At 38.1% G+C, this 23,190-nt stretch overlaps 1 long non-coding RNA gene across 3 annotated transcripts; it reads right to left on the minus strand.

Annotated features, from left to right (window-relative positions):
• Positions 1-72: 72 nt before the first annotated feature.
• On the minus strand, positions 73-23,150 carry LOC105355961. Of its 3 annotated transcripts, none has more exons than XR_910272.3 (4): positions 22,944-23,150; positions 4,316-4,456; positions 1,979-2,250; positions 73-1,765 (listed from the first exon to the last, which is right to left on the minus strand). It is a non-coding gene; the product is annotated as an uncharacterized LOC105355961 (long non-coding RNA). The 3 variants fall into 3 exon arrangements; XR_002292096.2 differs by lacking the exon at positions 73-1,765 and adding an exon at positions 17,003-17,104 and having other exon boundaries at positions 1,913-2,250; XR_002874980.1 differs by lacking the exon at positions 73-1,765 and having other exon boundaries at positions 1,913-2,250.
• Positions 23,151-23,190: the final 40 nt, after the last annotated feature.

The raw sequence follows: 23,190 nt of genomic DNA on the forward strand, positions 1-23,190 counted from the left end.
TTGCAAGGTCGGTTGGATTAAGTTAAATCTGGATTAAAACTATGGGCTCCGTAGCGATTCATCACTACTGGAGGATTAAACACAAACAGTAGTTGACAGAAAGTCTACTAGTCTCTAGTGTGTTATAACGTTTAAGGGTAAACCACTTCATTTTGTTGAGAATATTCTTTAATTTCTAAAGGCTTTTTTATGTATTGGTGCCAAAAATCGTCCATTTTTTTTCTTTTCCTTGGCATGGGGTTTTATTTGTTTTGGTTTTGTTTGTTTTTAACTTGAAATATGACATTTTAATCTTTTTAACTACAAATGTATTTTTGAACCGATTGATTCAATAAAAATGTTTCAATTTAATCCAAATACACTTGCTGGTGTTTAAGCTCTTGCATTTGTTGTTCCACTGTTTCACCACAAGGGAGGAGTGTGAGCCCAGAATAAGAGCAATGAACCTTACAGCAGCATTTGACATGTACATGCATTATATAGAAACCATCTATTAGAAACGGATGCACTCTGTTGCTGCGAAAACCATCGTCACTCCATGCCATTAGAGGTCATTAATGGAAATGGCGGGAGTGCAGTGAGCATCGCAGTGCCTGTATTCATGATGTACCCAGCCTCCCTTCTCTTGTCTGACTCATCTAAAGCTCATTTCTTCCTTCTCTATACAAACAGGCCTCCTGCACACAAAGTTCACTTGTAGACCAGGGCAATTTATTTCCAGTACACTCACCACATGGAAGGATCCAAACATGCTTTCCTGCAGATGTAGAATTTCCGGATTATATACCTTGTGCACTCATGTGTGAAACATTTGGTCTCCAAGCTTATCTGTATTAGCTGTGTGTCATGGTGCTGCATATGAAGGTGAGGCCTGATCAGCCTACTATGACTCTGCAGATTGCTCCATAGCTACACTGTGGATTGATGCTGCAGTTAAAAAAAACTGAACACATACTGAAGTTGGTCACTTTTGTTAGTTAAGTGAAAAAAATTCCCATCCATTATTGGGTATAATTCTAATTTTGACTTTTTTTCCCCGCACACATCTAATTCTGAGCTCTTGCAGATCCTGCATTTTAAATAGGGTTGTGGCATATAATTGACATTTTGACTGATACTGGATTGAAATTACTTACTCCATATATACCATCATGTCCACTAGAGCTGATCTGTGCCATCTCTGCTGTAAATGCCACTGATTACTGACGTCCGTAGTTTGGAATGGAGGTTCCAAGTATTCCTGTAGATCAAATACCTTATAAATAAACTCATTCTTTCTACTAGGAAACAGTTTTTTGGCTGGACTGCAGTGTTACTGGGCAAGCTGCAAGTGTTCTCAGCTCTTCCAGAGTTATAGGATTATCAGACTTTTCTGAATTGTCAGCCAGGTAACAAGAAGGCAGAGAATAAACCTGCCCTGCCTTCAGGCCTGCTAAGCTGGTTAAAAATAGAGAAGAAGACGGGGATTGAGAGAATCTGGTGGAGAGAGAAAAGATGGGGGTTGGAGGCAACAACTGAGCTCAGTTGCAGGAAAGTGATTTGCTGAGTGACCCTGTCTCTTGGTACTCCAAACGGATGGTAACATGCAACTGTACCGTCATCTGAAGTGCTTATTTTAAGTCACTAACAACTTGATCTGCTGGACAAACCTGGAGGAGACTCATCATCATCATCATGTGTATGACAATGATGAGCATGTTTGGCTGTATGCTGATAGCTTGGTTGGTGAGTATGTTGCACACACGCCTTACCATAATGTCAACACCTTAAGAGATGGAAACAAAGACATTAAAATTAGCAGTAATAGTTAAAAAAATCCAAGCTAAACTCTCAAAATTGTTTTAAGGCAATCGGATATAAAAGAATAAGCAGACCTCCAGAGACACAGCATATGCTGGAGATGTTCAAAACCTTCAAACGTGTTCCCCAAATCCTTTATTTTTCTCTTTTTATTTAATTTGATGATAATTTTACCCACCAGGCCAGAAGGACACGCTGTGTGATGGGGGAGCAGGAGGACGAGAAAGGCACAAGCGTAGGCTCCATGGTAAGTGGCACTGTTCAGGCGCCCGTGAAAGTGGGAAACATGGACCAACTGGCAGAGGGGGAGGAGAAGATGAGGGGCATGGGCTGTGACTGAGGAAGAAAGAGAGGCTTCCAGCAATTAAAGAGGTGATGGTTGAGGGTGGAGGAGGCCTGTGGAAACCAAGGAGAGGCCAAACTCTTTCATCGTTGAGCCAGTGTTGTTCTCTGAAAATTTCAAACATAATAAAAAAATCTTCAGATAACATGAAGAAAAGTTTACTGAGCTAAATGTGACAAAGTCACATCAACACAAAGCTAAAGTGAAGCCGTTCTACAAAAATGTCAAAATACAGTGGAAAGGCAAACACCCAGACAACATGAAGTTAATGCCAACCAAATGTAAGAAAAAGGGACAACATGTCAACCCTTTAAACTGTTTTTCTAATTTTATTTTTAGGATTAACGTTCATATGCTTGAAGTTACGAGCATTTTTTTTTTCAAATCTTATTTTCAAGTATATAGACTTGTATTTCATTTCATGTTAATGTTGATTTAATTTCAAATACATTTTGTACTACTACTACAAAGACTAGGAAAAGTTGGACAGTATAATTTTACAAACAATTTGGCTGATGGGAAATATGTTGATAACATGTTAGGATGTTAGATTATTGTCTTATAAACAAGGACAGCTTCACAACTGTTTTATACCTTCATTAAAAAATGTAAAATGATGTAAAAAAAATGAGGACTAACCTGGTAAAAATAATTAAAATCTTGAAAAATCATTGTTAAATAACAGTTTGTTTCTTTGTTGTTAGGCTTTGAATAAATGTCATTTGTGCAGGACTTTAGAAGAAATAAGCACTTTTAGTCATAACTGTGTTTACACTTCTATTATGCCAAAAAAATTGTGTAGACAGTTGTATGGCCTTTAATATAAAAACATCACAAATTTTGGTCCCATTCATGCTGTGTTTTTGGCAAGGAACTAATTGTTTTAGCAACACATTTCAGAGCCACAGAAAGCACAGAACCGGGTTGGAGGCGATGCACTGTTGGCACCAAAATGTATTTCTTTTATTTCAAACAAGACACCGAAAAAGCTTGCTTTTAGCACAGATATCAACTCTCAATGAAAAGAAAAAAGATGGAACCACCTTTTCAAATTTGAAATGATTTGACAAAAGAAATTGAATTAGAAATTCACAATTTATACATTAAAGGACCCTCTCTAATGAAAAATGTGTTTTTGGTGTTTTTAACATGTTTTACTTGCCTTTTTTGTACAGGACATATATTAAGAAAATTGAGCTTAAAACTGCACTTCACTCTTGTGAATGGAGCAGATGAAACATTGCTCGCCATTTTTATTGCATTGGTAAAGTTAGGGTGGGGTTGTAAGGGACTATAAGGTAGCAGGAGAGAGCACTAGAGTGCAGTCCTGCTCACAACTCAGAGGCAAATATTAAATAAACTACTGCTCCTCTGCAAAAACTATCTCCTAGAAAATGACAATGGTTTTTTTTTTTTTTACCAAAAAAAGCATAATCATAATTAAAAGACCACTGGCAGCAATTTTACAATAGATGGTCAGAGAGGGTCTTTAAAGCCTTGTCTATTTGAATAGTTTGCAAATCTTACATTTTTATGTGCATTCCTATGTAATTCAATTTTTGTTTTTTATGCTATTGTGCATTGTTAGTAGTACATTTACATACCCCTTTCACTTTAATTCAATTAAACGCAGTCAAGCTGCTCATCCAATGTTTTTGTATGCTTGCAACATTGTTTGCATGTTTGTGTGCGATATTCGAGTCTGGGAAGTCGTGGTGACAGTTGGTTTAAACTGGTGGTTAATATTTAATGCTTTCATCTCGAGTTGCATGGTTCTTGACCTGCTTTTCTTTTGTATAAGCTAAATCACTATTTAGTAGTCCCTGTTTTCTCATTCAAAACAGTCTATTGCCATCATGCTGTTTAAGGATCTTCTAGAATGAGCTCCAAACTGTGTGCTCCCTGATTTTCCCTCAAAATAATATAATTCATAAGCAGCTGACCTTGACAGCTTAACAACATCCCTGCGTTGAGGTGTTAAGCATGATAACACTATAACAGAGACTGAGAAGTGGCTGTTACATGACACATTCTTCAACCCACCACCCATCTGCCCCTCCCATTACACTTCCATCTTATTTACTCTTTGCACATGTGTCAACAAAATTAAGATTCACATTCTCCAGGATTGGAAACATAAGAGTCCTTTTACTCCAGTTGGAAAATGCTGACCTCTCATTTCTGGTTCAATCGAAAAAAAGATGTCTCCTCTCCTCTCCAGTCAAGCAGACATGGAGCCTGCAGTGCTGACACATACGATGTGCACGGATGAGCTTTTTCTTCTTTCTTTACCTCTGTTATCAGGCATTTCACCTGAAAGAGAAGATGCATCAAGAAATTTTATTCTGTTGTCATGTCAATCTAATGGCAAAACACGAAAGAGTCTAAAAAGCCCACAGCAAAACATATCTTTATTGCATCTATTTTCTTTAGTTATTGCTGCCCATGGAGATAATTTCCAAAAATGTTTGACTCTTTTGCTTTCAGGGGAAATCATGGTTCATAGTTGGAGAGTGTTGAGTACAGATGCCTGGCTTTATTGGAGTGGACACGTTTTCATGGTGATCATAGGACACATTGGTTGCAGAAAATCAACACCTCCTACTAACTTCAAGTCAGAGGTGTCAGGAATTCAGCTGGTCATGCATCTTGCAGTTATTGAATATTTTACAGCCAAATATTTGGCTGCACAGGAACAAAAGTTGGAAAAGATTTAAATGAGAATGTGTGATTCTAAAGCACTGAGTTTTAATCAAGGTCACTGGATTTCAGCTGAAATCATTTAAATGTTGGTGTTGCCCTTTTATTCCTAATTCATCCAGGGGTCGGATTTTTTAACACAATAGAACAATTAGACAGTACTTTGAATAACTGTCAATAAAATAAATGCTTATATTGAATTTACTTTCATTGTGTACATTTATTATTAATGCTAAGCAGAGCGGATCGGCAAGGAGGTTGGTTTTCACGTTTCATGTTCTCTGCTTGACTTCCAGTTACATATTCAGTTTCTGCATGCCCTCTTTATCAAATGCTTGTCGATGTTAATTAGTTCAGCTTGTCCTCACATGTTTGAAAGTCAAAGACTCTGCATTTAAAAGGCTAAATAATTACTGATAAAGGTGTTTGTCTTCACGGACATTCAAAACCCTTTTTTGGCTCCAACTTTTCTCCCCGTCTTGGACAAACATTTTCCTGACAGCATTCACAAGCTTCACAGTCGGTTTGAAAGCAGCCTCATTCATCATGCTTTGTCTGTATTTCCAGATAATCTTGATTTAGCGCATTTAATCCAGACAAGTAAAAACTTGAGCAGTTGATCATTTGTACATAAAGAATTAAAGGTAGAAAAAGGCTAAGCAGAACCTCCTGCAATCCAAATACTACTCCTCTCTAAGCTTCTTCTTTTCTTATTCATAAATAATAAAAAGCACAGAACTACATCACAGGGCTAGATGTTTTATTCTGTAAAATGATTGCTGCTTAAGTACTAATCCAAACCTCCTCTTCCATATTTCTACTAATTTAGTGTTCAAATTCCCAATTGGAATTGAAATAGTTGACACAAATATATAGTTACAGAAACAACAAAGAGTCGGAGTGAACAAAATGTAAAAAACAACATGATCTAAACTAGCATTCAATCCCAATAAATCAACCTTGATTTTCTGGCATAGGTTGTAAACATGTGGCAGTTAACATGACATAATCTAATGAACCATAACTCGCACAGGAGCTACTTGAGTAAATGAGGTGTTTGTGTGTGTGCTTATGTGTGTTTGTGAGTCTGCCTGACAGCCTGCCATGATGCGTCCAGATGTTGGTTTCAATTTTATCAAGCCTGCAGCCACTGTTTTTCATTATCCTCTTAGACGATGCTTGCCAACATTTAAATGTATCAATGAAATCCTCGGCCTTGGCTTGCATTTTACCAAGGGATGCAGTTATTTTATAAATGTTACTTTTGTCTCGATGATTAAAGTTTTACTAAACACGCAGTGCTTTGCTTATAGTTCAGTCACGCTGTTCTCTGACAATGACCTTTGATTGACTATGGTAACATTGCGGTTAAAATAGAAAAGTGACAATCCTTTCGGGCAAGGACAAATCTCCGCCCCTTTTTTCTGTGCAGTTGTTTACAAGGCTGCATGTGCTGGCATGCATAACCTTGGGTGATATCTTTTCTTTAAGCTTCATGGGAATGCTCAGAGGACAGAGAATTAACAATTCAGTCGTTAGGGTGGAGCCTGGAGACTCACTGTGTCACTTACTCACTTTTATCTCAGTTGTCCCACTGCTATCTTCACAGTGCAGCATACACAAGCATCCAAGACGTTAGCGTAGAGGCTAATATGTAAGATAACTTATTTCAGACACTGTCATGCAAGGTACATCCAAACTGTCAAACATTACAGATGATTTGTTAAAGTTGTGTAAAAGTAATCCCTTACTATACATGGTTAATGTCTCAGAATTGTAATATGTTACGGTAACATGATACTTTTTTTAACCCTAATCACAGGTTCACCTGCACAAACTAAAGAAGCTCAAAACACTGTACTTTTATCTATTCTGAATTCTGGTTTTAAAGGGCAATAAACCCCTTTCTTATATATTTCAACTGTGACTAAATTAATGAAGTGAAGTTTATCATTTATAAAATGATCAAATAAACATCTTTTAAAGAGATTTAACTTGATATCAAAAGGTTTTTACTTTACTAAGATTTAAATTTAAAGTGGAAAAGTTTTTCTAAAAAAAGACTTAAAACTATTAGTTGTGTTCATTTAGAACAGGAAAGCAGCACATTTTGTCATTAAATCCCACTAAAGAGTTACTCTAAAAGAGGCAAAGTCATCATGCAGTTTATCAATAAACGATAAGTATGATAAACATGTAAGTGTATGGTCTTTGTGTTTTTTTTAGTTATTTATTTGCTGCATACTGTAATTCCTTCTCATGAAAATAGAAAAGGGGGTGTGGCCGATCCTGTCACAGCCCAAACGGAACATCTCAGAAATATCTACAGAAGCCAGAGAGAAGGACCAAAACACACATAAGAAATAGGGACACCAGCAAAAGCAATTCAAGGGTGCAGTTTATTATTGCTATCCAATATTGACCTGTGTCCTGGGAACAAGAAATTCAAAACGAATTACAAAAAAAAAAAAAAAAAAAAAAAAACAGGTTGAATCAAATGATCCAGCTGAGCTGACTGGCTGGAAGGACTAACTTATAAAAAAAAAAAACAATGAAACAGACAAAAAATTCTGCAATCTAGACCACCAAAGGTCCCCAGCCCAGACATTATTAAATGACAAGACACAGGACATAAACAAGTACTGAGTAAGAATTTTAATCAGGAACGAAACACTGAAACAAACAACCTCACATGCACCTGTTGTTACCTCACACCCCTTTCTCACATTGACCCACTCACCACTGCTTAAAAAGCCCTTACAGCACAGATGAGCTGATACGGTGCACCTCAGACAGGTGAGCAAAGTAGGTCACAGGGAGGAACAAAGGAGTTCAGGCTGCCTAATGACATGGAACACTTAGGCACATAGTTTGCGATGTTAGGCTATGAAGATTAAAACAAAAAAGCATAAATGTTTACCATAAAACTAGAAAAACATGTCAACCAGAATGTTATCCTTGTTTACAAAAAATGTTATCTTAACATTTTTGTAAACATTTGGGAATGCATTTGACCACAGCGCTTGACACCAGACCAGGACAAATAGCACAACTCACTGGCTCAGACAGCACAAAGATCAACACTGGAATGAGTTCAGGACTGGAACGCGCAACAGGGATGCCATGGCAATGTGAGAAAGGGACAAGACAGTCTTCTCCCAACGCAGGTTTGGAAGTTTGTGTGCAAAGAACAACTCTGCTGGACTAATTTAAAGATGTTGTAACAGTCTTAAGAGCAGCAAGAGTAGGATAGACATTCCTTCATCCCATTCATAGAGTCCTAACATGTGCAGGGAACACACTAGAACTCTTTGATTTAAACAGCGGCTAGTTTTCTGTAACATCAATAACAAAGTCAAGCAAAGATCTTCACAAATGAGGTTTGTGCTTGAGATTGAGCAATGATGTGGGGTTTTTTTTCTACAAAAACCTATTGTGTTGGACACAGACACTAATATTCTGATTGTGAGGGGATGGGATGGACTGGAAGTTCATGGTTCAGAGCAGAGTCTGGCAGATGAACAGATGTTTTGAGATCAGCAACAAAATGCTGCACAAATCCAGACAATCCTTCTCAGCCTTGGTCTTATCCTGTCTGTCTTGACTGGGCATGTGCAATGGTGCAGACAAGAAAGACCTCAGGATGTTCTCTTTCCAGCTGGTCAGAGCTACGATTTAAGGAAACAGCATGACCCTGAGGATTGAACAGTACTTTTCCCCAAGTCAAGTTGTTACCCAGAATAAAAGACATCACTCCAACTGTGAGGCTCTTGTAAAACTGCCCATGACTGAACCCTTAATTAAGATGGAATCAAAATATATTTTATGCAGTAGCCTAAACAAGAATCCACCCCAAATCCCTGAACTGCAGCATCAAAACTGGTAGAGGTTTGTTTATAAAAAGACAGAACTTTAACAATAATAGTTTTACTCCCCTCTATAATAAGGACAGACACTATGCCGTTAAATTCAGATGAAAATGCATGACTGTAGTTCAGCAAAAACTTTCAGTGTTTTAGCAGTCCTAAATTTGGACAGAATCCCATTTTGAGCCAGAAATGAGCGTTTAGCATGTATGAGACTGCATCCGCTAAGACGCCTCATCAAAAGCTCTTGCAATTTTAATTTTTCTTTTAAACACGACTGTTTATGAGAACTGGACAGAGTGAGTGTGACGTCACCTAAAAAGACTTGCTTCCGGCCCCAATGAATTTAAGTCAATTCAGTCGCCATTTTCTTTTGCAATACGTCTGCCGCCGTGCTGGAACCAGGAATTGTCTGTGAGCAGGGATTGGTCTGAGTCAACATTTCTATGGCAACCACTCTCACCAGTCAGGATTGAACCTGTTGGAATTCCCCTCTCCTACTACTTGAAAGCGGGCTACAAGAAATCTGTCAGACGCTTTGAATGTTCAACATTGGGGCCAGCAGGCACCACATACTTTTATTGTGGCATCTGATTTATAACTTAAATAACTTCCGCTACAGACAAAAAAAAATTGAATTGGCAAGAACATGTTAAAAAGGGTATCTGAGCAAGAAAGGTTGTTCTGACAAGTAGAATGACTGAGTAATAGCTTTTTATTTCTCAATATAGGTCTTTGGGAGTTTGGCTTCTTGGAACCAGCAGGTTCTTCCTATTTGGAACACACCCCAACCCAATACATTTATTGTCTGATCCAGCAAACTGTTGTTAAACTCCTTGCTGAAGATCACAGAGCATGTCAAAATGAAATCCCTTGACTGTCTGATTAAAAATAACTTTATTTTCAGAGATAAATTGAATACAAGTATAATTTTTTTTTCAGGCTACAAAATTGTTGTCAATGTACCTAAAGCACAAACTCGTATGTTAAACAGCACCCTTCACTTTATGGTCCAAACTCTCAGCTGTCTCATATGGGCCATGTCTTTTCTTCTTGTCTTCTAGCAAATTCAGCTCCTAGTTTCTTCCTCAACTCTTCAGAGTTGAACTGATTTCTTCCCTCTGATGGTCAACTGAAGCTGCATCACCTTAAGGTGAAGCAAGTAAGAATTTTCCAGCTGGTAAAATCATTTTGACCGTGAGTTGCTGGTCAAGGATCCTTGTTACAGAAAAGAAAGAACGCAACTGAAGCAAAGAAAAAAAGGAGATAATGTGTGCTGGAAGAATACAGTCCACCAATGACGGTATTGTCTCGAAGGAACACATGCAAAAGTGGGAGATATGCTGGACTCGTCCCCAAATATGTCATGGTTGCATACACACACAAAATTTATTAGGAAAAAGGACCAAAACATGTAAGAATCAGAGGATACCAACAACAATTATTTGAGAAAAAAATGTATTATTTCAATTCGACACAGGTCTGTGTCATGGGTAGAAAAAAGGTTAAGTAAACCAACAAATCGGAAAAAAAACAAAAACATGAACCAAAAAGGACTAAAACCTTAAGGTCGTTAAATAAGGAGAGAAGTATCAGGGATTATTGGTAGCATAGTGTGATTGATGCAAGGCCTGTAAAAATACCCAAACTGATGCGATGGAGGCGGAGCATTTGGCAGCAAGGTCTGACTGAGGCAATGCCATTTAACTGCTGCAACAAAAGTAAAGCCTGTGAAGGTACAATGGAAGCAGGTCCTTAAAAAAAAAAAGCATATACATTTTTTGATGAAGGTGGGGCCTATAAAAAGCAGGCAGGGGACCTTTGTTACGCCCCCTTCTGTGTCTAGGGGTACCTAGGGGGGCATAACATAAAAAGTAAAGTTTTTGGCTACCACAGTGAAATTAACACAAACGGATGTCTCCATACAAAAGTATGACAAATTCTATTTACAAATAAATAAACAACCACCAATAACTAAAAGTGAAGCAAAAAGGCTTCAGGGTGAACCCAGGCCAAAATAACAAACAAACCCCACCTAACTGAAACATGTAATCTTACCTGTAAATGAAAGAAAATGGAAATCAATGACAAAACACTAACCTCCCTAACTTAACAAAAACAGGAGAAAACATGTACTAAAGAACGTGGCAGTTCACCCCTACAGCTTCACTTAACATAACTATAAGCCAAAAGACTAAACAGAGTGGGCACAAAAACTACGATGAACTAATACAAAATACTTAACCACAACACTAAAGTGCAACACACAACTAAACAGGTGGTGAAATCAAAAACAACATGGAGAAGAGGTCCAAGCTGCAGTGGAGACTGTTGCAGCAAGGCTCCCTTCTCATGGTCTGGAGGTCCAAGTAGTGCTTTTAAGGCTGCCTCCATCAGCTCTGGTCCAATTGGAGGCCACACCCTTTTCAGCACACCTGAAAATAATCAGACATACAAACAAAGATGCACAAAAACACAGAAGTCCCACTCTGGTACAAATCAAACACACAAAACACAGAACAAACACAACTAAACAAAACCAAATACGGCCACAGCCGTAACAACCTTGAGTAATGTGGGAAGTGGTGGGAAAAAATTGTGTTATAGAGGTGGGGCTCCTGGTAAGACGGTTTGATAAAGATGGGCCCTATTATGATCTGCTTTGTTTTGCATCAAATAAATGGCACAAATGCATTTCAAAACTACATTATAAGAAATAATACATTTTACTAAATGTTGATTTGATGGAGAATTTTGTATTAATTTTTATCGCTGAACCTTTTGGCAACATCCTTGAGAAATTTTAATCGAATAATCATTACCCGAAAATGTCAATTTTTAATGTTATTTTGTCATTTAAAATCGTGGCTTTTCTTGTCTCCATTTTCAAAAACTTTATGCTTTTGTGTTTGTTTCTGTTGTCTTTATTTATAGGACCTTTTAAATAACACTTGAGTCACACCAGCAAACATGCAGCCGTGCTTAAGATAGACGCTTAAGATGGGTATTCTTGGAAACTGGCTGACAGGTGTATTTCTACGGGTGCTGCAAACTGATCTGTGGGATAATTGCAAACTTTTCCCCTGACAGCGCCTGCATTCTGCTTGCTTCATAGGGGAAATTGGTAGTTGTGCTCCTATGTGTCTCATCAGTAACTTTGCAGCTGCTGCTTGGCTCAAGAGACACCTGGCAAGATTCCAGAGCAGTGATAAATGGTGATAGTTCAAGCCTTAAGAAGATGAATAGGACCAACTTCTCTGAATCTGGAAACAGCAAAATGAGCTAGGGTTTAGCAAAAATAATTTTAAAAATGGCTTCTTTGCACCAATCCTTTTTTTTTTTCATTTCAAAATAACTCATTTATTTGATCTGTAGAGTATGCACGATGTCTGCATGCACTGATGTAAGTAGCTTGTGCTGTATTTGATAGGATGAATGGAATGAAAGTAGAGTAGAGGAAGGACTGATGATGCCGGGTCGACCTCGTCCCTTCAACGAGATAAGTTCACGAATACGACAGTGACAAGAGTCGTTACTGTTACACAGCAGTTCTTCACTGATGGTGTCTGTTAAAGCTGTGGGTGCCTAAAGATAATGTGACTCTGCAGCCTGTTACTGTACTCTTGAATACTCTCTGAAGGGACAAAGCAGTAGCCAGTGGAGAGCCAATTACTAAGTCGCTTACACACATTCCCACCAGGAGAAGAACAATGTGGAGAGTCAGTAATGAGCATGCAGCAGCCTCTTTCTGCCAGAACAACGCTCGATATAAGGTCACGAATGCACATCCACTGGACAGGCCTAGGGGGCAGAAGATGTAGAAACACACAAGCAGGACGTGACACACACTCGGAAGAAAAACGAACTGCTAAAATTAGCCAGCAGAGGCCAGGCTTTTTTTTCCCCCCTTATTCTTTAAGCTGCATATGTGCATGCACAACAGATCCACTGGAGAGGGGCTGAGTGGGGAATGGTGATTCACATAAGTGGGTACAGAAATGCTGAAAATACTGCTGAGTATGCTTATGTTGTTTAATGTTGGGCAAGCATTCCATCACACTGACTCATTGGGCACAGACCCTCAGTGACACATGCATGCACCAAATAGGTCACATGACCCAGAGACAAATATGCTGACAGACAAAGGCACGGTTATGTTGAAACACTTGTGTGTTGTTCTTTCAGCTTTGCCTTAGCCAACGCAGAGAAGTATTATCAGCTCTTGGGACTTTGAGAACACTTTGGTGCACATCACATATATTAGGACACTCACCTCATGAGACCTTGGCAAAACACAAGGTAAAGCATTTGATGTCTCGCTCATTCTACTGCAGACAGATGCCACAAAAATTACATCACAGCCTCTTATCTTCTGCTTCTTGATGGATTAAACAAAAAAAGATGGGACTGGTTGCTTAAGCTTTGGAAAAGTGATCTTCTTTTTCCCCTTGCTGTTTCTATTGTCTGCCTGAGTGCTCCAAGAAATCTTTGTCCCTTGTGCTATCAGCACCCACATTCCAACACTTCCAAATCTACAACCTATTTTTATTTTCTCATTCATCCATTTTAGAGAACTCCTTATGCAATGCAGGAGTGTGGCATGCTGCTGTCAGTTTAATCTGGATGATGTGACGTCTGCATGTGTGTCACTGAGGGGAAGAGAAAAAGACAGAGAGGGGGAGTTTGGCAGAACTACATAGCTGAACTTTTAATCCTCTTATTCTCCTTGACTATATTCACACATTCATCTGTCAGCTTTCCATTCACGTCCCTCTTTTTTATCACATCTGTCTGCTTTTGGGCCTTAAATTTGTTTCCTTTTACAGACGAACGCTCTTCACATCTTGCAGTGAGTTGTCTGTGCTTCCTCCCTCATCCCTGTACTCTCTGTACCATCCTCATTTCCTTTCCTATATCTGGCACCTCTGTGCGTTCTTCCCCATACACTTTCCCCATCACCCAGCCCCCTGCAAGGTCATTCTCAAGGACGGCATGCTTCCAGCATCCACTGGCTGATTGGCCGGTGGGTATTAAAGGGACGGTTCCCCAAAGGAGTGCTTGGCTTTACTCCAGCTCTGCTACAATGCTGTCATCTTTCGTGTTAATCCTGAGGCAGCACAAGTCCACACACATGTAAAGGAGAAAAAAAAACACATACGTAGAAGACACGCCTGACCTAGGCAAAGCTTCCCCTTTAAAATCACAGAGCACGACACATTACAAGCGCAGCAGACTTGAAAAGCACAAAGCAAACCATCTCAAAGCAGCCAGACAGTCAGCAAAATGACCTAAACAGAAAACTACATGTCCTAAAAGGACTCTTTTGCCGTGGGAAGTAGACCTTGGGGTTGATGATAAAAGATGACATGTGAGCAGTTATAAAAAGACCCAAAAAACCCCAAATGTCCTGTCTGGAAGGTTTAACAGAGGTAAAAGGCTTCTCTGCTAATCTGCTGAATATTCATTATGCTCAAAAGCCTTTTCTCTTTTATCCTGTTGACCTCATTTACATCTTAATAAGACACGGGGGTTGTGACACAAATGCTTTTGTTGAGCACTGTAAGTCTCTTTTTTCTGAGTGTAAAATTTTGAGTAAGAATGACCTTGGACAGTCGTGTAAAACCCACCACAATCATTAAAAAATGGCAGTACATCCTGTTCCAGTTCCAAGGCATTACACATTAGATCATGAGAGAAATTTTGGTCCCTTTTGGGTTTTAAAAGTTGTTAAATAACACAACAATACATCAGATCATTTACTGCACAATGTGTAATGTAAGAAAAGTCAGGGTCTGGGAAGCACACCTGAAAATAATTGCATACTTAAACAAAAAAAAAATGCTAATTTTCTAAATAAAGTTATGAGGTTTTTTATTTTTTGTTTTATTTTGGACTCTGATCCTTTCTTTTAGGTGTAATACTTTTGATTTCAGGATATTCCAAATATTTCATATTTGGCTCCAAAATGCATCTATTAAACTTGAATATTTCTTAGGACCACTGAACCATGTTGCGATTTTCTATTTTTTTGGACAGTTGCAAAGTCTGACTAGGAATGAACTTGCTGAATTGACTATCAATAAATTGTAAACTGTCTCAGGTCATCAACTTGTAAATAATGTCTCTTATTGTGATATATGCAGGAAATTGTCTAATAAACATTTAAGTTTGAAGGGCACCAGCTGCTGCCCATCTTGGTGCATTTCCTCCTCCAATTTACACAAATTTAGCGCAAATTAAAACACTTAAGTTTGCAGGACCTTTCTTTAAACGAAATGGTAGCACATGTGGAGGATTGGTTGATTCTGTACATTTTATTAGCACTAAACAACTGCTACTGACTTCTCTTTCCAAAGAAAAGCAGAGAGTATGGTGATCGTTTGTGCAATCTAACCCTTTACGACTGCGTATTTATTCAGCTATTATCAATGTAAAGTAGCATAAAATGAGTCTCCAAGGGAACAAAAACTTTAAAACACCAATTTAAAAGGAGTTTCTGTGATTACCTAAGATAACCCATCTGTGCAAGAAAACCTAAACCATCCCAGACAGTGGCATACATTTCAGAAACGAGAGGCTTCTCATGCATTATACATGTGACTTAATACATCCATTTTGATAGCAATAAACCCTTAGATTCTACTGTCAAACTTAAAGTATGACTATGCATTTAAATTATGTTTTGAACATTGAACATTTGAAAAACATTACCGTTCACATTTTTTAGATTTCTTTGCCATGTATCTGTGCTGCATCACTGAAATACTTTCAAAAAATGGTGAACATAAAGCATAAAGGAGCTGTGCAAAGAAAATGTAGGCTTTTTTGTCAACAGAAGTTAAATTTTTTATGAGTGGTTTAGCAACCTCAGCAAGCTTATTCTTATGCCTGTTAGTTTTTCATGGTCCAACACATTTAACTCGTTCTGTTGGCTTTATTTTCTTCCAGTTTCAACCGCTGAATTTGAAGTACAGTTTTAAATTAGGTTAAATGAACAGAGATTCAGTCTATGCTCCATGTCTCTCCATCTTTTGTGTATACCTGGAACATACCAGAAAACCAGTGTTCCTATAGTTCTAGAGGGTGAGATAAGCTCAGACAACAAATACTTAAAAAAAGAAGATTCACATCAGACCCCTGAAGATTAGAATTGGCTTTGCTTCTCCATCATCCTCCCTTGTCACCTCATATTAATCACAATCCAGTGGTGATAGGTTGAAAGCCCTCTAAATCAGAATGTCAAATACAGACAGTCACAGATGTGGTGATACCACCAAAAAATGAGGCATTGAACTGCATCCCGAAATATTATTTCACTTAGCTACTGAAGGGAAGGAGAGAAAATGGCCAGCGACATTTGTAAAAAGAAGATCCGTCTTTTCATTTCAGTCTGACATGAGAGTAATGACTGTTGTTTGCTCTAGAACCCATTCTTCTCTGCTTGTGTAGAGGTAGGAGGGATTGTGTGTAAATGACTGTGATAATTGTGAGGTTTAGGTTGAAGGCTCTGACTCACATTTTCCCAGCTTTTTGTTTCATTTATACAAGCATATTTTGTTACATTGAAAATGACACACAGAACACTGAAATAAAAGTTCTTGTTGGAGGCAGAGTACAGAAAAAACTGTATTCATGCGTTTCTCTATTTCTTTAAACTTAATTTACTGAAAGTAATTACTATGTTTACTTTGTGATTTGGTAAAGGGCAAGTCTTTCTATTTAAATACTGTGTACCAAAAGTAACTTAAAATTCAATTTTTGAATTCAATTAAAAAAAAAATTAAATCACAAATATGTATAAATTCTCCAGACTTTCAACTTCTAAAGGTATTATAAAAAAGTATTGTTTAAAAAAAAAGCTCATAGGATTAGTGTTTTTTCTATTCCTAGTAAGCACTCACAGAGAGGATGAATGTTTCCACTGACTAGACTCTGTTGGTAAAAGCTGGCCAGACTGTTTTGGCTTAATCCTGCACTGTAATAGAGCAAACAAGTGAAACTATAAAACATGGCTTTTAGACCACCAAGATAAATGCCTAAAAGCATTTAAACTATTTTGAGTAAACACAGTAAATTTAAGTTATAGTTGTGCAAGAGCAAAAGGAAGTCAATACATGTGCAAACACACACAGTGTGGTAGTAACCCATCGTTCAACAGGGGGGGAAGCCTCAGACACAATTTCACCGCCTTTCATTTGTTTTTAAAGGAGACCAAAACTCCAGCATGACCACACCCAGTGATCCTGTGTTGGGCCCAAGAAGGTTTACAAAACGAGAGGCTTTTCACACTTACCACTATCTGGTTCTCTCCTTTGTTCCTTTTAATTAGGCCATCCAATTGCAGGAATGTGGATGACCCACCCAGAGTATGTGAACATGGGACTTAAACCCAGCACTGCTGGACAGATGAACACACCAGTATGAGAGGTGAGACAGATCACCGCGATGACTGAGAACTGTCATCGTCATCAACATCGACTTATCATGACTCGGCACTTTTAAAGGACATATGTATGTCATATGTATGGCTGCACGGTGGCACAGTGGTTAGTACTCTTGCCTCCCAGCAAGAAGACCCCCGGTTCAAGTCCCTGGGGGACATGACACAGAACAACAATGGGCGACCTTTTTGTGTGGGGTTGGCATGTTCTCCTCGTGCATGCGTTGGTTTTCTCCGGGGTCTCCGGCTTCCTCACACTGTTTAAAAACATGCTTCATAGGTCAATTGGCAACTCTAAAATTGTCCCTAGGTGTGAGTGTGAGTCTGAATGGATGTGTGACTGCGGCCCTGCGACAGACTGATAAACTGTCCAGGTTGTACCCTGCCTTCGCCCACAAGTGGCTGGGACAGGCTCCAGCAGCCCTGTGACCCCGAAAGGGATAAAACAACAGAAGATGAATGAATGAATGTACTGTATGTCCAAGTAAATTGGTGACAAAATGCATAAATAGATCAACCATGAAAGGGTTTTGATGTTTAAAGTATGGGAATAAATCACTTAATAAATGAATTCTCTTTACCTTTTGAGTTATTTTCTAATCATTTTTGGATCGGTAAAACAAATTAGATTGATTAAGAGACTGAAAAACTAAAGTTCTCAACTCTAACTTTTGTCCTGGAAACTTTGAGAACCTAGATGAAGTTGACATTCAATGATCAAAGAGTTCTTACAATAGTGTGGAACAAGATTATTTGGATAAGTGAGACTTACCAGTTAAGGTAATAAAGGTTAAGGTCATAAAATTGGATATAAAAAGATTAGAAAAATACTTTTTAACGTTACCATGGCTTAAAAAAAGCCAAAAAATGAGGTGCATTTTTTAGGGAATTAGTTCCACATCTTTTGTTCGATGTGATGTGTGCACTGCCGGTTTTTGCAGGAAGCTTTTTGATAAAGAATGCTTCTTACATCAGTAATATGACATTAATTAAAAAAAAGATTCCCCCAAACAAGTTTTTAATTGTCTAATTTAAATAAAAAAATAATGGAATACGGTTTTAGGGCTCTTATCGTTCCTGAGGAACCCGGGGTAACTTTTTTTTTTTTTAGATTATATATTGCTATCTTGCAAACCCTAAAGAGTTGTGAAGATTTTCTGACCTACAGAGATACAGACATTATTTAGGCTTACTAAGCCATACTATCTTAAAGAACATTTACAAGGTTAAGCAGCTTTCAATGACTTTCTAAGTAAGCCTTGGTATGCAAGATAACCATGGGGAGTTATATCACGTGTCATCATTGTGTTTTCCAAATAAAGCCTGTATGATCGTAAAATCTATTGAAAACCATGTTTGACCTTAAACAAAACAGATGTGTTGCAAACTGGAATTTCCTTCATGAGTTTGACCTGAATCAGTCCAAGGTCGTTCTCTTTATCCATAATGCTCTGAATTGGTAATATTAGTGAAAACATATGCCTTTCAAACTGTAGATGAAGTAAAGTGAGACAGAAAATGTATTCAGCTGTTTAGTGGACGTGTATGATTATAGTAAGTTATATTTACATTTAAGATGATCAAATTGATTAATTTAAAAAGAAAGGATACATTTCACTGAAAGATTTATACTGACATATACTGTCAAAATAAAAAAAGTTGCCCTTTAGGATTCAGATTATTTTTTATATTTTCATTATAAAAAACATTATTACAATTGTTCATGGTACCATGGGTGTAACAGCTAATTTGAAAAAGAGAAATCTCGAAGTACATGCTAAATTCAAAGAGGGATTTTTAACTTCCCCATTTTACTGTTTCAATATATGTTATAAAGCATTTAACCACACGGGCTGTTCACTGGGAAATATACTGTAAGTGAAACAAAAACCTGTCTTAATGCAATTATGATGTGCAGTTAACAAAAATTTAGTCCAACAAATTGACTCTGATGCGACTGCCAAGAAGGGAGGTTTGTGCAGGACTCAAATGTGAAAGGAGGCAGGCGAGTTGAGGAAAACCCAGTTTTTACTCCTTTGAAATGAGCTCTGAATGCTAATTCAGTAAGACACTGCAGCTGCTGAAGTCCCGGTCTGTTGCAGTGTTAAATCCCATCCACCTGATTAGACTACGGGTTACATTTTCTCACAATAAAGTACAGTCAGCCTAATTCTGTTGTTTTTTTAGATTCCATGACAAAAAGCCCAATGTTTAAAGGTTTTTAGACTATTTTTCTTTAACCTAAAATAAGTTTTAATTGTTTTGTAACTCAACCATGCAAGAAAAGCATCTCAATTTTGGCAATACCAATGTTACTTTTTTCATTTACGAATTCTCTGTTCCCGCATGGGAACAATATCAAAGATGTTTGCAACCTATCAGAATGTATTTTCAGAGATTGTTCAGAACATTAAGTTTAAGCATAGAGAACTTTAACTGATCATATGTTAAGACTTCGTTGGATTTTTTAAAAGTTAAATAAGATCCAATAAAAGAGCAAAATATGCCACTAAAAGCAAACATTTTAATCTATTCTAAAGAACTTTGACTGCTGTTAATTTGTTATTTTTTTCTTTTCTTTTTTTTAGTTGTTGAATTTTGTTGGAAATTTCAATGTGAAATTATCAGCAACTTTTCAAAACATGTTCATTATGAAGGCTACCAAAAATGTGGCTGTGACAGTGGATTTTTTTTTCCATTCTCTGTTGTCCTTTATCTTTGTCTTACTTATTACTTGCCAGCTTCATCCCCTGCCTTCCCTCCCTCCTGTCTCATGCTTAAACCCATCTGCCTTTTAATCATCCACTCCATGCCATGTGTGCCTTCTCATCTTTGCGTTCCTGTCTCGTTTTTTCCCCCTGTCCTCTCTTCTTTTCCTCCCCTCTCCATGATCTGAACACTGTGAGCAGAACACAGATTATGTCAGACATTTATAAACCGGATTAGCTGGGATCACCTTCACTCAGCACACATGCAGACAAATACAATGGCTTAATGCATTCCAATACAAACCCAAACTTCAGACGTCAATAAAAACATTGGCTAGTCACTGGAGGAAATCTTAAAACAACAGCATAATTTTGCTTACATAACAGGCAGACCATAACAGTTATGTTTTTATTTATTTTTGATTATAGATATAACTAATTTGTTCATCTGTCACCGAAATTGAGAACAACTTTGTGTTGAACTAACTTGAATTACTGAATGCATTGTAGACAATGTCTTCTTTCTCCCTAAATGAGTGTGTTATGGAGGCAGAATACCGCTGCAGCTGTGCAAAAACACAGCATACATTCTTCATGAGTGCATTCTTTAAGCTGCCACATATCTTTTGACATGAACATACACTGATGTTTAAATCTGACCCACACATTATCCTTGACACACACACGGCTTATGACACTAAAACCTTGTGACATACTCATTTGCTGTCCTGACTCATTTACCACCGTGATGCCATTCTTTCCAGTATCCTTCATATCCATTCTGTACATCATGAGTACTTCATTTCTCTTTTAGACACGTGACCTGCTGCTATTCACATCCAACAAACTGGCATTTTGTAAGTAAATATGATCCGGCTATCCCCCGAAACATAATCATTCTGAATAACCTGGCTTCTCTTTTCTCATCTTCCTCCTTTTTACCATTTTTTTCACTTTGCGTCCCCCATCACCCACCCACCCCTTAACTTCTGACTCAGCGGAACAGCTCAGAGGCAAGGTCATCTGACTGCTGTTGCCGTGAAGCTCAAGCCTTTAGGATTCTTTTTCTCTTCTTCACTGTACTGATGGAGGGTGGTCAAGTGTGTGTAGTGATGGGAAAAATGTGGAAAGAAAAAAGAGATCTTAACAGAGACTATGAGACGAGACACTGCTGGCAGCCATTTTGGTTAAAATGAGATTGAATGCAACTTTATTAAGACAACTATAGTGACAAAGGTATGCTTAACACTGAAAGGGTTTCAGTGTCATATTACTATTGTGCTGTCTGCATAGTTTCCATTCTACAACATTTTGAAATTGTAACTGTAATAAAAGCTTGTTGTAAATTGTTAGTAAAATATAATTTAGAATGGAATGAAATGTGAAAATAATGTGGCCAAAAACGTGCCTAGCAAAAACAAATTTGTTGTGAGTTAATGTCTTCTTTATGATCAGTATTATTATTTTATTATAAGATATGTGTCCATTCATTGTTTGCAAAAAATAAAGCAATAAAGAATAATAAAAATACAAAACTTCCCTTTTAGTAAGAAGAAATCAGATATTCTGTGAGATTTCATTTACCAGAGATCTTTGGTAGTGGTATGCTTTAGTGACAAATTTTTATATCCATATCACTTTTATTTGTGTTTTCACTAAAGCAGCTTAAAGGGGTAACTATTTAAATCATTGTTAAAATGATCTGGAAAAACTGCTCTTCGAAACCAATCCTTGGTCAAATAGTAATCCGAGCCTGTGTTAACATATCCTGTACATCCTGTTTGTGTTATGGGTGGGATTTACATGACTAGAAGCAGAAAGTGTATTCAAAATCTACCCTTTACCCATCTGTTGGTTTAAAAAGGTTATAGAAACAAGTCATCCCTAAACAACATGCTTGGTCACTGCTAATTCAAATCAAAACTGTGACATCAGCTGTTCATTTGACTAATTTTAGCCTAAATTAAGCTCACTGCGCCATGTTTGAAAAGTGCTGCAACTGACAGTCTTCTAACCCTCAGAAAGCCCCGTTCTGATGCTGTGGGATATCGTGATGCTGCATGCTTAATCTCGGCCTGCAGCAAGATATGCAAAGAGGCATAACCGCCATGTGCTGCATACAGCACGTCTGACTCTGGCAGCTTTTCCTTGCAAATCAGACATTGCTGTGCATGCATGTGTATGCACGTTAGCCTGTCTCCTCATGTGGAGCTGCAGCATCTTCTGCCATCAGAGGACATGCGACCAAAGTGCTGCATAGTATAGTGGAAAATCTTGTGTGCTGTTAGACATCCTTTGAATGTTTCTCTAAGGATTCTTGTCTTTGAACTCTGAAAGTCACATAAGCATACAATCTATTAATATGCTTTTTCTGATTGTGTGTACATGTTAGTGGTGTGTGTATTGTAGTTTCACTGTCCTCGCCCTTGGTAAACTGTGTCCTTCTTTGTCCCAATCTTCAAAAGCAGTTCCTTGAATTGTTGGACAATCTCAAAGCACCTCTGTGTGCAGAGCCAGATAATAACTAGTTTTTTCCTTTTTTTTACATCTGCATCCATAAATGTGATGTCAAGTTTGAGATAGAAAAAAAATTACATACTGAAAAAATTGAATTCAAAAATATCTTTTATTTATCTAAAAAAATGCTTCTTTTTTTTTTTTGCATACTCTTACCCAGTTTCACCTCCATGTCTTCTAATGTGCTGACTCCGCATGGTCAAAACTACATCTGCTGATATAAGCACCCAGCTTGCTGACAGCTACCTGCACCCGCTCCTGATGTGAAATTTTGATAGTAGAATCGTGGCTTCTCACGTTAAAGATCTCCATCTGTTTTTAACCCCCACCACCACGCTGAAAGTGCTTTTCGCTCTCTTCATTTTGTGCTCCATTAACGACTTACTAGTGAAAAATGATGGGCACAACATGCCAATGATCATACTAGGGACCAACAACACGACTGATGACACATCCGGCGGTGCTTATCTCATGCAACAGCCTAAAAGCACACAAATGTACGTCTTTTTTTAATACTACATGAATACAGAACACCAAACCAGACACAACCACGACGACTAAAATCTAACCTTGTTCGTCCGTTACACAAAATTTCAGCCTAGACTCTCGATGCTGCGGGTAGCAAGACGCGGAATTCTGCAGTAAAACAGGAGGGGCAGTATTCGCTTACTATTGGCTTACTTGCGGATTTGAAAGCCGCTGATTGGACAGTGGGTCGACACAATGAAGCGCTCGGAAAGCTGATTGGCTGCCACTGTCTGGGGTAGGCGGGCGCTAACGGCCAGTTGTTTCACTTCATTCGCTTGAGGGGGCGCT

This window comes from Oryzias latipes, chromosome 16, assembly GCF_002234675.1.
Source record: "Oryzias latipes chromosome 16, ASM223467v1".
Taxonomy (NCBI): Eukaryota; Metazoa; Chordata; class Actinopteri; order Beloniformes; family Adrianichthyidae; genus Oryzias; species Oryzias latipes.